Genomic DNA, 14,924 nt, shown 5'->3' on the forward strand with positions numbered 1-14,924 from the left:
ACAGTTAATGGATGGCATTGAACTTTTGGGCTGTTTGCAATCAGACTGTTTCACAAAGCTTGGGAAAGGTTACAAAGGTATATTCACTATGGAAACAAAAACGCATTTGCAGATTATAATGGATACAGTTCTGGCTTTATTCAGGCTTTAGTCACATGTCCTTGAGTTGTCTCTGCAAATCGATTAAATTAAATCTGAATAATTACAGAATGCCTGCAGTATTCGCAGTCTGGCTTTATTTTTGGCCTCATTCCTCCCCATCATCAGATAGTTATCATAAAGACAACAGAGTTGAGATTAGGATTCACAACACATTCTTCAGTAAGATAAATGAGATGGTGTGCTTTTAATCAAATGCAAGATTGTTAGCTAGAGGAAATGTGAATCTGGGGGTGAGGTGGGATGGGGAGAGTCATGTAGGGTCTGATTATGGTATACAGTAGTTCTGAACTTGGAGTCAAGAAGACCCGAGTTCAAATCCTGCCACAGACACCCACTAGCTGTATGACCCTGGGCAAATTATTTAACCTGTCTGCCTCAGTTTCCTCATTTGTAAAATGGGGATAATTGCACCTACCTCCCAGGGTTGTTGTGAGGATCAAATGAGATGAGGAAGGGGCAGCTAGGTGGAGCGGTGATAGAGCACTGGTCCTGGAGTCAGGAGGACCCGAGTTCAAATTTGGCCTCAGACACATAACACACATTAGCTGTGTGACTCTGGGCAAATCACTTAACCCCAATTGCCTCACAAAACAAACAAAAAAAATGAGAAGGTGAATATGAAGCACTATGCAAACTTAAAGTGCTATATAAGTGCTAACTATTATTATCTCTCATTTGAGTTTTCTGACCTAGTGTTCACCTAGATTTCTTATGGAATCAAGTATTGGGAATAGGTTTTTGCCATGTAAAGAGCAAATTTGGCTGACTCGGTGATGCTGCAGTATGGAAATGTGCTGACCGAAGGAAAAATGTCTTATCTACCATGCCCTAGACAATTGTTCTTAAATTACAAGTGAAGATAGACTAAAGTGCCTTCAGTTTGAGGAAGAAGTAATAAGAATTAAAGGAGGGAGAAAGACAACGCTGTTATAATATAAACTAGTACTAAACTTTTGTTGAATTTAGTAGCTCATTTAAAAATGGTGATGCTAGGCAAAATGAAAAGAGGAAAAAATCTTTTCAATAAGCAAGCAAAGATGCCATTTATTTATTTATTTATTTTGAAGACCAGCATAGCTATTGCCTCCATTGACTTTGAGTAGTTAGACTTTGTTTCTGTAAGGCAGCTTTATGGGAGATAAAAGGTGCCCCACTGTGGCAATAACTGTGTTCAGCACAATTCACTGATCTCATACAAGAGGACACAAGTTAACAAGGTTTTTTTGCAGTCTGATGGTGTTAGCCTGGAAAATAATGGATTCTTTGAAAAGGGAGTGTTTGCCAGGCTTTTATCCAGTAATATCTGAAATGAAAATTGACAAGATAATTTTCACCATGTAGCTTATAGGTTGCTGAGTTACTGAGTTTAGATGGTTTACATTACTGTAGTTATATAATTGAGGAGTCTCAGTCTTGGATGCAGTGGTCAGGTGAGAAAACACAGCCCAGGTTTCTGCCAGAGAGTGTCACACAACTCTGGGAAACACCTCCCTCCACTTATTTGCTAGAAAAGAATTTGCCTGATGATTTTTTATTTTTTCAGTTGTGTAATTGGAAATATGTTTACAAATCTCTGGGGGGAAAAAACTAACCCCTCCCAAACAACAGCATATTATACCGTGCCTTATTTACTGTGGAGAGATTGGTTACTCATTGGTATTCCAGAAACGACTGTGGAGTTTAGAATGGAAATTGTCAAGTAGAAGAATATTGACCTTTTTTTCTCTCCTGAAGGTGATAGTCTTCCATTTTGATAGGAATTGAGATTTGCCTGCATGCTGCAACATGAGCAGGGTTTCATGAGAGCCATTTGTTTTCATTATGCTATTTTCTTTGTATAGCTAGTCTTCTTGGTTTTCTTTTATCTTTTTCCTGTTAGTTTCTGGATTTCCTGCTGAGATAAATTACAATTAAAAAAAAAAGAAGTGTGTGTATATACACACTCACACATACATGCACATACAATTTACACCTGTGTAAAATGTGTGTCTATATGTATACACCCACCTGTGTGATTAGATGTATGTGTGCATGCATATGATGCATACATGTAAAATGTGTATATATGTATGTGTGTATGTATATATACACGCATATATCAAGATGGATGTCTATATGTACACATCCACTTGTGTGATTAGATTTATATATGTGTGCATATGTGACACACGTAAAGTGTGTGTGTGTGTATATGTATATGTATACATATCCAGGTGGATATCTGTGCACACATCCACCTGTGTGATTAGATATTATGTACATGCATATACTATATACATGTAAAATGTATATAAACATATCCAGATGGATGTCTATGCGCTCAATCCACTTGTGTGATTTTTTATATATATATATATGTACATGCATATACTATATACATGTAAAATGTACATATACGTATCCAGATGGATGTCTATGTGCACAATCCACTTGTGTGATTATATATATGTGTGTACATGCATATACTGTATACATGTAAAATGTATATATACATATCCAGATGGATGTCTATGTGCACAATCCACTTGTGTGGTTATATATATATATGTACATGCATATACTGTATACATGTAAAATGTACATATACATGTCCAGATGGATGTCTATGTGCACAATCCACTTGTGTGATTAGATGTGTGTGCAAGTATATAGATATACCCACATCTAATCACACAGATGGGTAAATATATACCAACATTCCATGTGTGTTTTAGGTTCTATCCTGTAAGTTTTGAAATAATTTACAAAATTTACATGAAGTAGACCTGGAATTTTAAATGTAAGTAACAGTTCAAATTCTTTTGCTTTTTTTCTCTTCTCTTTTCACTCTCTGCCGTCTTTCATTATGCTGATGCCAACTCCACTTGCAGGCAGAGTGTTTACAGAGTTAAAAGGGCAGATTTGCTGAAATATTAATTGGAGAACAAGCACAAATGCAAAACTGGAACAGACCCTACCATGAGCTTACTTTCTAGTAGGATTCAGCACGTGCAGGGGAGTAGGGACAAAGGCTCTTTGGTTTGGAGCATCCCTTTTTGAAGAGATTAAACGGAGCCTTGGGGTAGTGGGTCTTCGCAGCCTTGGGCTGCAGTCCAATTGTCCCCTTCTACCCTCAAGAGAGAGGCCCAGGCACCAATTTAGGTTCAGATATTATAGTGACTAGTAATGTTCTTTCTCCCCCCACCCCAGCCTTAATCTGTGTTGAGCCCTCTAAAAACGTCCTCAGTTTCTTCCTAATTATCTCTTAAGTAATGAAGAATCTCCTTTAGATAGCTATCTGTGATTTTTCTAATAACCCTAGGGGGTCAGCAACCCCTTGCTTATCCTGTGGTGAGGGGCTGGTAGGGGAAGCTGCATTCTATAGACCCTTCTGCCTTCATTCTCCCCGAGGTATAGCATTCATTTTGTGGAGTGAGGGGTAGGAGAGGGAGAAAAGTCCCATGGTGAGTGTATACCACTTTCATTGTGTTCATGTGTAAGAGGCCAGAAAAACTCCTATGAAAATGATTCTGTTCCTATGAGTATTCAGACATAAGAATGAATTTCTAGCATTCCCCCTTTCCATTTCCCAATGGGGTTAGTTGAAATTGAAGGGCTTTGGAATTGGCTTAATGTTTCCTGTCCTGAAGCCAGGTTTTTATTGTATGTGTTGTCCTTATTACTTTTAGGTTCCCTAGTAACATTTAAAGTAAGATTTGAATTTGTCTGTTGCTATGGGTAGCCAGGGAGTTAGGAATATGTATTGGGGGCTGGCTCTTCTGCAGGGCATGGTATAGTAGGTTAGGTACAGGAGAGAGATACAGAGGAAATAAAAACAAACATTTGGGAGAGAAAAGAAGGGGGTATTTTTTTCCCTATAAAATGCACAACTGTTCTGTAGCTTTCCTTGTGATTGAGCTGCAAATTGAATTTCACTAGTTTAACTTAGTTAACATTGATGTATAGGAGCAGTAATTTATTAATCTTAATTCAAAGGCCACGGTTTTCTCTTTGTAAATCATTCAACGGTTTTAAATCTTGCAATACTTAAAGGTACATTAGGGATTTTCTTTGAGTAGTGAAGAACTCACTTCAAAGTCTTAAAGTACAAATATCCAGAGAATTGTATGCTTTCAAATAAGCTTAGGTTAGCACCAAAGGGATAGAAGATAAATTGAGTCATTTTTTTAAAAAATCACTGTTTTAAAGGAATGTATTTTAAATACTTCCTTTGGACTTTCTTTCTACCTTTTAACAACTTATGTAATGCTTCTTCAGTCGATTCTTCCTCTGTATCGCCCACAGCACTCCTCCACTCACCTCCACGGCCCCCAGTGCTATCTTTCTCCTCCCTCCCCCCAGCTCAGGTATAACCCGCACTGAGTCTGGCAGGCCAGGTGCTAGGCCTCACAACTCTTTCTGTTCCTAGGCTGTAAAGCTTACCCATTCCACAATCCTAAAAGTGGACAATTCCAAAGATTCCTCCTGAGCAGGGGGATAAGACCAGAGTTGGTCCGAGAGAGGTCTTGATCACCGTGCCAGCAGTTTAGTCAGTCAGCAAATTTTTATGAAGCTTTCAGGACACTGTGCTAGGCAGTTGGGTGATAGAAAGTTTATATAAGACAGACACTCCTTTTGGAGCTTACAATCTAGTGTGATTACATTATGCAAGATGGCATGATAAATTCATTAGAGAGTTACAAAACAAGGCAATTAGTGCGATATGAGGAGAAAGGCTGTTATACTGATGAAGGGAAGGGAAATGGAGGTGGCATTTGCATTGGGTAAAATGTTTAACAGTTCAGTAGGAGAAGAGAGAGTGGGGGGGAGGGGTGCCTTTTTGACGTATAAGAAACAAAGTGAAAAAATGTCAGCCATGAGGATATAGTGCGTGTTCAGGGAGGAGGATGGGAACAGTCTCTAAAATTTTTTTATTTCCCCAAAAATTGGAATAGAAAGTATTCAGTTTTCTTTTCTATCCTTTGTTCAGAACACTTTTTGTGACTTTTCTCCTAAGAGCATCTCCTCTCTTGTGCCTTAATTATCTTAATTAACTTATTTTATTAATTTAGTCATTTTTCTTCTTCATAATCCCCCATTTCGTCCCCTGTCCTTTCTCAGTTAACTGCATCAGGAAAATGGGGATAGTGCTTTCAGCCGTATTTGTTTTTCCAAAATCTTTAATGGCTCTCTAATTGCTCCAGGAAAAAATACAAATGCCATATCTTGGCAGTCAAGGCCTTTCACAGCCTGGCTCTATCCTACCTTTCCAGCCATATTTTCACATTAAATTGATGCCAAATTTGCCTACTAGCTGTTCCCTGAACTTAACATTTCCTCTCCCACTTCTTTATAGTTACATAAATCATCCCCCAGGCCTGGGATCTACTTCTTCCTTATCCCTGCCTGTCAGAAACCTTATTTTCTTTCAAAGCTTAGTTCATATGCCCTACTGAGGAATCCCTGCCTTGATTCCTTCATTCCAAACTAATGTTTCCAGCTTCATTGCCTTTCATATTTGTTTTAAATTCCCTTCTTCTCCCCCACCACCTCCAGTAGAATATAAGCTCCTTAAGGGTAGGGACTGCTTAAGTTTTACCTTTGTTCCTGCCCCTAGCTCAGGGTCCTTGTACATGGCAGATACTTAATACAGGTTTGCCCAATTGAATTGGTGGTCTCTATTTTTCCTTGCTGCTTACGTGTAGGAAGAGAAGCAGCTTGGTGGGATGATGGACACTGGTTACTTAACTGGGGGTGGGGAAAGACAGGACCATTTCATTATAAACTTAAATGAAAGGTGGTGCCTCCTCCAAACCTATGAAAAAGATAACTGGAAATGAAGAAGATGAGGAATAAATGAAAATTGAGATATGAAGGTATGAGGTTGAAGGTCAGCTACCAGCTGTGTATTAATTTTCTTCCAAGATGAAGCCTGGAGGAAAACTTCAGATTTAAAGAATGAAGAATTATTTTGTCTCTATGGTTTCAGGTAGTGGCAGCGGGTATTTGTTGAGTGCCCACTATGTGCAGAGAACTATATTGGGTTCTGTGGTGGATTACCAGAAAAAATAGATTCTGTGCAGCCCCTTGCTTCCTGAAATCTTATTGAAGAAATCCATTATGTCCATGGACCAACTTTAGAACTTCAAAGCATATTATAAGCAATTTATGTAGTGCTGAACAAGAGATGAAAACCTTAAAATCTAAAAATTGGCGGTGCTAAATTAGTACAAAGCCTGCAGCAGTAGAGGCATAGTGCCCTGGTGGCTAAGGCAACATCACTGGGAATGGATGGGAAGCTAAGAAAGTTGCCTTGGCCCTTTGGTTGAGAGGAGCCATGTTTGAACTCATCCACTATCCAGCCTACCTGTAGAGTGTTCTTTAGAATATTGTTCCTTGGAAGAACCTTTGTTGCTGTGTTTGTTTTAGTGCCTTTGATGTATACTGGTGACTTTGAAGTCACCCACCTTGAAGCCCCTGAAAGGAAACCTGAAAGTTTTCTTAGGTTCGGAGTCAACAGTGGATTCTTGCTACCTTTTTTCCCCCCTGCAGGATGGTGAATCCAGATACCTATCCCAGGTAGATGCATGTGTTTGAAGCCATTAAAATGAGCATAAACAATCCTATTGAAAGCTTCGTTTGGTATTTATTTGTGCATTAATCCATGGCTCAAATGTTGACTTTTGCTTTTCCAAAAGGTCATGTGTGCTGTTTTGGTATTTTTGAAATTGTTCTCCAGAAATGCATGGGCTAGGTACATTCATTCCTTAACATTCCTCAGCTAACTAAAACCATGATGTGCTGTGTTAAAAGGGAGTTTATCATTTCATCTCCTCAGGGTGAAAGTAATTTATTAAAGTGAAGCAGGAATCGAGAGGAAGGGGAGATGAAGCGAGGAATAAATTAAAACAAATATTAGATGCAGAAGGTCAGTAAAGAAAATGAAAATATTTTAAATGAAGATGAATGTTTCCTGTCTGACAAGCAAGGGAGATAATTATGAAATATAAAATTATGCCTTACAAATTTCCCACCATCAAACTGTTTTATCTATGACTTTTGTGTTTAAGGGTAAATCAACAAAAAATTAATCAGCCTGTAAACATTTTGAGGCAAGTTTTTTTGGGGTGGAAAGAAGGGATAACGGGGAGGGGTGTTAAATTCTATGTGTTTAAGAGAAATCATGAGACTGGTGAGGCTAGCCTGCCCATACCATGTTCTCTTGTAGCATTTGTTAGAAAATTTTCAGCCATACAAAATATATAGATTAAGAGCAGTGAATTTCTTTAGTGGGAAATGAGTGTAAAAATGAGAAGGGAAAGGAGGGCTCAAAAGTGAAAGCCCAGTAAGATTGTTAATAAGATCATGTACTGTTTGAGTTCAAACCTTGTTTTTAGCATCCCAGCTTTCCAAAGACCAGTTTAGCTAAGTAAAGATAGGCTCACCACTAATAGGCTGACTACATGGTGAGAAATTTTTAGCCCATGGTAACCCAAAGTAAAATACAAAATGGCCCTTGATTTTGTGCTGCCTCCTTGCATTTCTGTGCTGCCATGGGTAATGGGACTGGAAGGGAGACAGAGAATTGTATTTGCATGCAAGGAATTACACAGTTTTTATGCCATTTGTAAACTTTATCTTGGCTCTTAGAACTCTAAATGGGAGATCCTTGTCCAGTAACTGAGTGGTCAACATACAGGAAGAGGTGAGGTATAACAATCTTGATATTTTTACTATAAATGAAAACAGAAGAAAGAGAATATAGTCTACTGAAATAATAGTTCATATTGAGAGATTTATTCACAAGAAGGAATCAATGAAGGAAAAGATACCAAAGGCATAGGAAAAATTTTAAGACATTAGCAATAGTGAAAAAAAGGCAACCAAGAAGAATATTCAGTACCTACTTATATGTTTACTTTTCCATTTATACAAGATTTGTGAGATTCACCTATATGTGCATCAAGGGCTTCCTTGAGAACAGGCAGGCTTTCTCAAGTAATATTCTATAATAAGTTGGGTCTTTACCATGACACAATTGGTTGAAAGACATAGAGATGATAAGGTATCACTGCTGTTTGTTGATTATGGGGGGGGGGAGACAGCATTTAATTTGACAGAGCATGATGCCACCTTAAAGGTTATCTTCTAGTAAGTGCGTTTCCCGTTTCTGCATCAAAATCATTCCAGATTCCATGAAAGATACGCTAGCAGAACTAACCTTATTCAGTGATTGGCTGGTCATAACCCTCAGGTGAGTCATAAAGTTGGAGAAATGTATGTTTGTCAAAAGCATTCACCATTATAAAGGAGAGGTCCAGGTTGAGGTATTCCTCTGGGTATTGAGGGTCCTCTGCATGTTCTACTTTGCAGATAACATTGTGCCGTTTATGCCAAATCGAGGCAATTTGAAGTCTCACTTGTAAGCCATGTTACTTCCAACCCTTATTCATTAAGTTCCAGAGGCTCCTTATTTACCCTAGGCTCCATATTAAAATTTCTGTTTGGCCTTTAAAACCCTTCATAACCTGGTTACTTCCTACCTTTCCAGTCATTTTACACCTTACTCCACTCGTCCTCCCCCACCAAGATACTCTGTGACCTGGTGACATTGGCCTCCTTTGCTTTTACTCCCATATGGCATTCTGTCTTATAACTCCAAGGAATTTTCCCTGGCTCTCCCCCCAGGTTTGTAATTTTCTCCCTCCTCATCTCTGCTTTCTGGCTTCCTTATCTTCCTTCAAGTCTCAGCTAAAGTCCTTCCTTTTGCAAGAAACTTTTCTCACTTCACTTTAATCTTTAGGCATTCCCTCTGATCTCCGACTTACTCTTTGGTTTTTGGCAAGGCAGTGGGGTGAAGTGACTTGCCCAGGGTCACACAGCTAAAGTGTCAGTAGGTTGAACTTGGTTTGCAGGGTCTGTGTGCTCTATCCATTGCGCCATCTAGCTGCCTCAACCTAATCTTTGTGTTTATATTTATCCAGTTCACACACATAACTGTTTGCATATTGTCTCCTCTGTTAGATTATGAACTCCTTGATAACAGAAACTTTTTTTTTAAACCAATCTTTGTATCCTCAGCACTTAACACAGTACCTGGAATATAGCAGGTGCTTAGAAATGCTTGCGGACTAAATGAATGAAGGGTTTGGTTTGTCCATCTACTTATGAAAGACCAAGTGGATGTAGAATATCCCCTGTACAGATTATACATAAAAATGAGATGAATAGACAGTTTAATAGAGATTGGGACAGGCAGTACAAATGCACAGTGAGTTTGGCCATGAATTAAATACTAGGGGGGCAGCTAGGTGGCGCAGTGGATAGAGCACCGGCCCTGAAGTCAGGAGGACCTGAGTTCAAATTTGGCCTCAGACCAAACACTTGACACTTACTAGCTGTGTGACCCTGGGCAAGTCACTTAACCCCAATTGCCTAAAAGCAAAAAAAAAAAAAGAAAAGAAAAGAAAAGAAAAAAGAAATACTAGGAAAGAAGGCTAGATTGCTTTATGGAATTTGCAAAACTCTGTTAATGGCCTTAAACTCATCTTAGAAACAAAACCCCATCTTCTCACTATTGGTATTCCATCAGTATGGGACTGCTCGGTGATGCAATGGATAATGTGCTAGGCCTGGAGTAAAGAAGACTCATCTTCTTAAGTTCAAATCTGGCTTGAGATACTAGCTATGTGACCCTGGGCAAGTCACTTAATCCCTGTTTGCCTCAGTTTCCTCATTTGTCAAATAAGCTGGAGAAGGAAATGGCAATCCTTTCATTATCTTTGCCAAGAAAACTCCAAATGGGTCCACGAAGAGTCGGACACAACTGAAAAATGTCTGAACAGCAACAGTAACAAATTCCACCAGTGCTATGATAGGACTGCAAGACTTCAAACATAGCAACCTTGGAATATTGAAAGTAACTGTCACCCAGAGAACAGTGGAAGAGGTCAGGGAAAAAAGAGGATAGGAAAAGAACATGGGAAGTTCCAATCTATTAAAGAGAGCTAAGAGCAGGTAATGACTTAAAGCTGGATTAATAGGAGGAAGCTTGGAATCGGCACACAGGTTTGGAAGTGAATGGCCAGAAAAATGCTGGGAGAACTTAAGAGCTGTTTGACTATACCAGGACTGTGAATAGCAGAGAAGTGCTGATTGGGGTATTTAACAAGTGTAGGCTAATTAGCAGCTACCTCCTGGAAGTCTAAGTAGAAACAGATGGGGCTGTGTAAGAATAAGGAAAGAGCTTGGGGTTATCTGTATAGAGAAGAAAGATTAGCTGGTGGTTAGATTCAGCATTTTAATCAATTAGTCAGTCTACAAGTGTTTATTAAATGCCAGCTACGTGCCAGTCACCATGTTAGGCACTGCGAATACAAATAGTGAAACAAACTCTTTTTTCAAAGGGGATTCAGAGCAGGGAGGACAGGTACAGGTGGAACTATGTACAGATAAAGGGAAAGAGAAAAATGAATACAAAGTAGTTAGGGACAGAATCAGCATTTGGGTGGATCAGGAAAGGCTTCATGGAGAAGGTGTTGCTTTCTGCTCAAGGTAGCAGAGAGGTAGAGAGAGATCCTATTCTTTTTCAACAGTTTCGTAACAAGTTTCTAACTAAGGCTTTCCTCTTGGAAATTTTTGTGTCTCAACAACTGGTTGAACGTTATGGGTTTCTTGGTTTATAAATAAAAGCAAAGTGAACTGCTTTATATGTTAATATCTAAATAGGTGATTTTTAAAGAGTCACATATATGTGTATGTTGTATGACATCAACAGAATACCTAAATTAAAAAGCATCTGTAGACCCTCCCCTAAAAATCTCTTTTTACGTGTAACAGAAGTAATGAGGTCTTGATTCTACTCTGGTTCCTCATTGGTGGGCAGAGAAGGAGAGATCTTAGAACTAGTCTAGTGTAATCTGGTTTTGGAGGTGGGAAAACTGAGGACCAGAGGGCTAGTGTTGGAATCAGGACTAGAAACCAACCAAGTTCCCTGACTTCTAGTAAACCCAGAATTCGGATTTTATATTATCTTCCCTCCATTAAAAAATATTCCCAAACTCTGGTTATTACTCCTTTCTCATACTTACAATGTGATACATCTATGCAGTAACAAATCCTTTTGGGGCTCTTAATAGAAATATTCCCTGTGAATTGACTTTAAGTATTTTTTTTTTATTCCTCTTTACCTCTTTAACCTGAGTTTTCTTAACTACATGGCTTTTTCCTGGTCTTTACATGTTTGGAAGGAAATAATCAAAATGCTCTGGCTATCGAATTGCTCTGAGGTTGCAGGATATTGAAGTTACAGTATTAAATCCCTTCAGCTTTTCATTATACAACAACAAAGGCAAAGTCGGTTTAATAAAAAAAGAAAAAAATAAAGTGTTTTGTCCTTAGAAACACTAAGCTGTTGTGGCAGACTGAAGTATACAGTGTACTCCATTTGTTGGAAACTGAAATGTTTTGGTGAAGCTGAACGGGTTTCTGTTATTGATTTGTCTTGTAATGGGGAAGCAGATTTAGAGTCAAGGCTCCCTTTGTTACAACACACCTCACTACGAGTGTGATGAACTTGAACCAGTCCCCTCTCACTGGTAAAGTGAGGGGGGGTGGGGTTAGATTACTTCTGAGTCCCCCCCCCCAGTTTTAAGTTCTAGGATTTTTTTGGGGGGGGAGTAGGTACAATAATGAAAAAGGAGATGAAAGTGACATATCATTCTATAAAATGGCAGATAACCTAGTCTGTCTCTAGAATAATAATAATGACTGATATTTATCTAGCATTTTATGATTTGAAAAGCACTTGGCACAGATCGATTATCTATTTTGAACCTCACACCAACTCTGTCAGACAGATATTGCAAGTTGTAGTCTTCCTATTTTTCAGATAAGGAAAATTGAAGCTCAGTGAAGTTGGGTGATTTACCCACAGTCCTGTAGCTAGTAAGTTTTTCAAAGAGAATTTAAAACCAAGTCTTCCTGTTGCCAAGTCTAGCATTCCATAGGCTAGGCCACACCACTTCCTTTTCTTTTGCAGTGTTGTTATGCTGGCAGGTCTTATTAGCCAAGGACACATGCATTCACACAGGTGATGGAGCTTGAATAGCCTGAAACCTATGAGCCCCCTCTCAGAATAATGCTTTTTAATGCATAAAATACATAGAATTACAAAGGTAACCAATTATGTTGAAATGCGGTTACCAAAATATAAAAAAAAAATTCGTGGACAGCTCTGCATCTATGATACTATGATCACCCCTTGTAAATCTAGTTTATATTAAATTTTATTGACAAATGGTTTGTTCTATGCTCTCATTTTATGACATGGTTCAAGTGTTTTTGGTGTGAGCTTGGAAAGTTATTACACTTCTGGCCCTCATTTTGTTCATCTGCAGTCTCTAAGGGCCCTCTCAGCTGTACAAGCCTGTAAAAGTGCTGTGATAGCCTGGACATCTTTTGTTCATATACCAAAAGTAATTCTCTAAGCAGATTTAAAATTCTTCATTGTGTCAAAGAGAAGAGCACATACTTAAGAACTTAAGCTCTTATGGACATGAGAGGATGTTCTAGTTTCAGGCTAAGGAAACAGTCTCTGTTGATTCCCACAGGTTGGTGTCAGAGGACAGCGTGAGGAAGGAATAATCTGTCTGGAAGGGAAAAAAAGAACATCTTTCTAATGTAAAGGCTGAAATAAATTCTCAGAAATATCTGATCTGAGTTTTATTCTAAGTACATAGTTCAAAATAGGAACTGATGGGTGGTATTTAAATGTAGCTATATAAAGAGCATTCACTGTTGCCTAGAATAGGTGAATGATTTTTGATGAGGGGGGGTCATTGAAAACCTGTTAACAGTGGTATCCATGGTATGGATGATTTTTGATGCATTTTCCTAGTTTAGGCAGTAGGTTAGCAAATCTTTGATGATAGTTAATAGTTCTCCTCCAGCAACTTTGAATATTCTGGGTTAAAATTGGAACTAGGATTCTTTTCTTTTCCTTTTCCTTTTCTTTTCTTTCTTTCTTTTTTTTTTTGTCAGAAAACCAAAGGCTGAAATGCATGATTAAAAGGTCATGTTGGGTTTTGGCACCTGCATGTTCTTCCATTGAAGGATGGGAAAGAGGGAGCATGAGTGTGTTCTGTGGTTTGGTGGTCATCAGTTGGACCTCAAATATAAAATGATGATGGCAATGTTTTGAATCAGCTGAAGCCCCACCAATCATGCTTATTATATTTATTTTTTATTTTTGTTTTTTCTCAATTATAATTAAAAAAACCCTAAACATTCATTTTTTAAAAAATGTTGTTACAAATTCTCTCCCTCCTATCCCTCCCTCACTTATTCAGGAGGCAACCAGTATGATCTCAGTTATACATGTGGGGTCATCCAAAACATGTTTCCATATTAGCCATGTTAAAAAAAAAAGATGCTTATTATATTTAAAGATGTATCTGTATCAAAAAGTCATCTTAGAATGTTTTCAGCAGAACAGATGCTGCTTAAAGCATACAAACAGATTCTCCCCCCCTCCCCCCCAACGTAGAGTTGTATTTGAGTGGGGGTGGTAGTAATACTTTAGGGTACTGTAATGGAATATTAACAATTCCCAGAAAGATTCTATTTTTAATCTTATCATGCAGAAGCAACACAGTATTTCATATTCAAATACATCCATAGAATTTAGAAATGCATGTGATGAATTGTTTTTCCTTTTACTACTTAGCTATATCTGCCATCAACATTATTGTTTTTTCCTTACCATCCTCCTCCCTCCAGTATCTCCAGATTTGCCAAATTCTTTATGGTTATAGGGGAAGCAGTTTGTGGGGTGGCCCATTTTAATTGCCCTTCTGCCCTTGATTCACTGGCTGTCCTCATAAAATGAAATTATTCCCTTTTTCATTTTCTTCCTTTATAATATTGGCAGGATAGATGTTATGCTCTTCTGTGTCAACAAGCCACATATTTGGAGATTTCAGTGGTTTGTATACAAATGCCTGACAATTATTACTATAATATGTTTAGAGGATAATGATCGTAGTCTGCTGATTCAGGGAGTTTAGTGTTATGTAATCGGCTGGTACAGATTTGAGGTGTCAAAATAACAAATTTAAATCCTCTGCCTCATATCTGTGGAAAATCTTGAAGTTTAGAAAGTAACTGCCACTTCAGGCTCTCTCAGCACTTGACATTTAAGCATACCCATCATTTTTGTTTGGAATTTGGCTTCTAGTCCTCATCATTTATGTAGATTTCGAATTGGAGATCAGTTTTGAAATTTTAGCTGGTAAACTAAGAGAGAATTTTGCCAACTGAGATGAAAGTTTGTATGAAAACAAAGAGCAAAGACCTTCAAAAATTGGTCCTTCTCTTCATTCAGTTCCTTGGAATGCTACCATCCTCAATGTGAACCATTGAGGATAACTTTTTAATCAGAATAGAACAGTTTTCTTATAAACATATTTCTTGGCATAGATATAATCAGGTCATTGTGACCAGGGATTTTCTCCAGGTTGTGATAGCACTTGGAGACTTTGAGCAGTGTGGAAACAACATATTTAGCACTTAGCAAGAATAATTAGTTAAATAAGAAATTACTAGTGGGTGTGCCAGAAACTACTAGTGGAGTATGAGAAGGCAGCAGCACAGTACATTTCTCTCCTCACCCATCACTTCCATTGTGCAGTGTCCCATGTCCTAACCCTATTCTCCATCATCTGAGGATGTGCTTTGGGCTTTTTGTTTTGACATGATTTGTGGTACATGCCAAAGGATCAAAA

General features: G+C 38.3%; 1 protein-coding gene across 7 annotated transcripts in view; it reads left to right on the top strand.

The window, feature by feature from the left end:
* Positions 1 to 14,924, top strand: part of PSD3 (pleckstrin and Sec7 domain containing 3) — a 607,844-nt gene that overhangs the window by 335,909 nt on the left and 257,011 nt on the right. The gene's annotated exons all lie outside the window — the stretch shown is intronic.

Source organism: Phascolarctos cinereus, unplaced genomic scaffold (genome assembly GCF_003287225.1).
Source record: "Phascolarctos cinereus isolate Bilbo 61053 unplaced genomic scaffold, phaCin_HiC Scaffold_2;HRSCAF=192, whole genome shotgun sequence".
NCBI lineage: Eukaryota > Metazoa > Chordata > Mammalia > Diprotodontia > Phascolarctidae > Phascolarctos > Phascolarctos cinereus.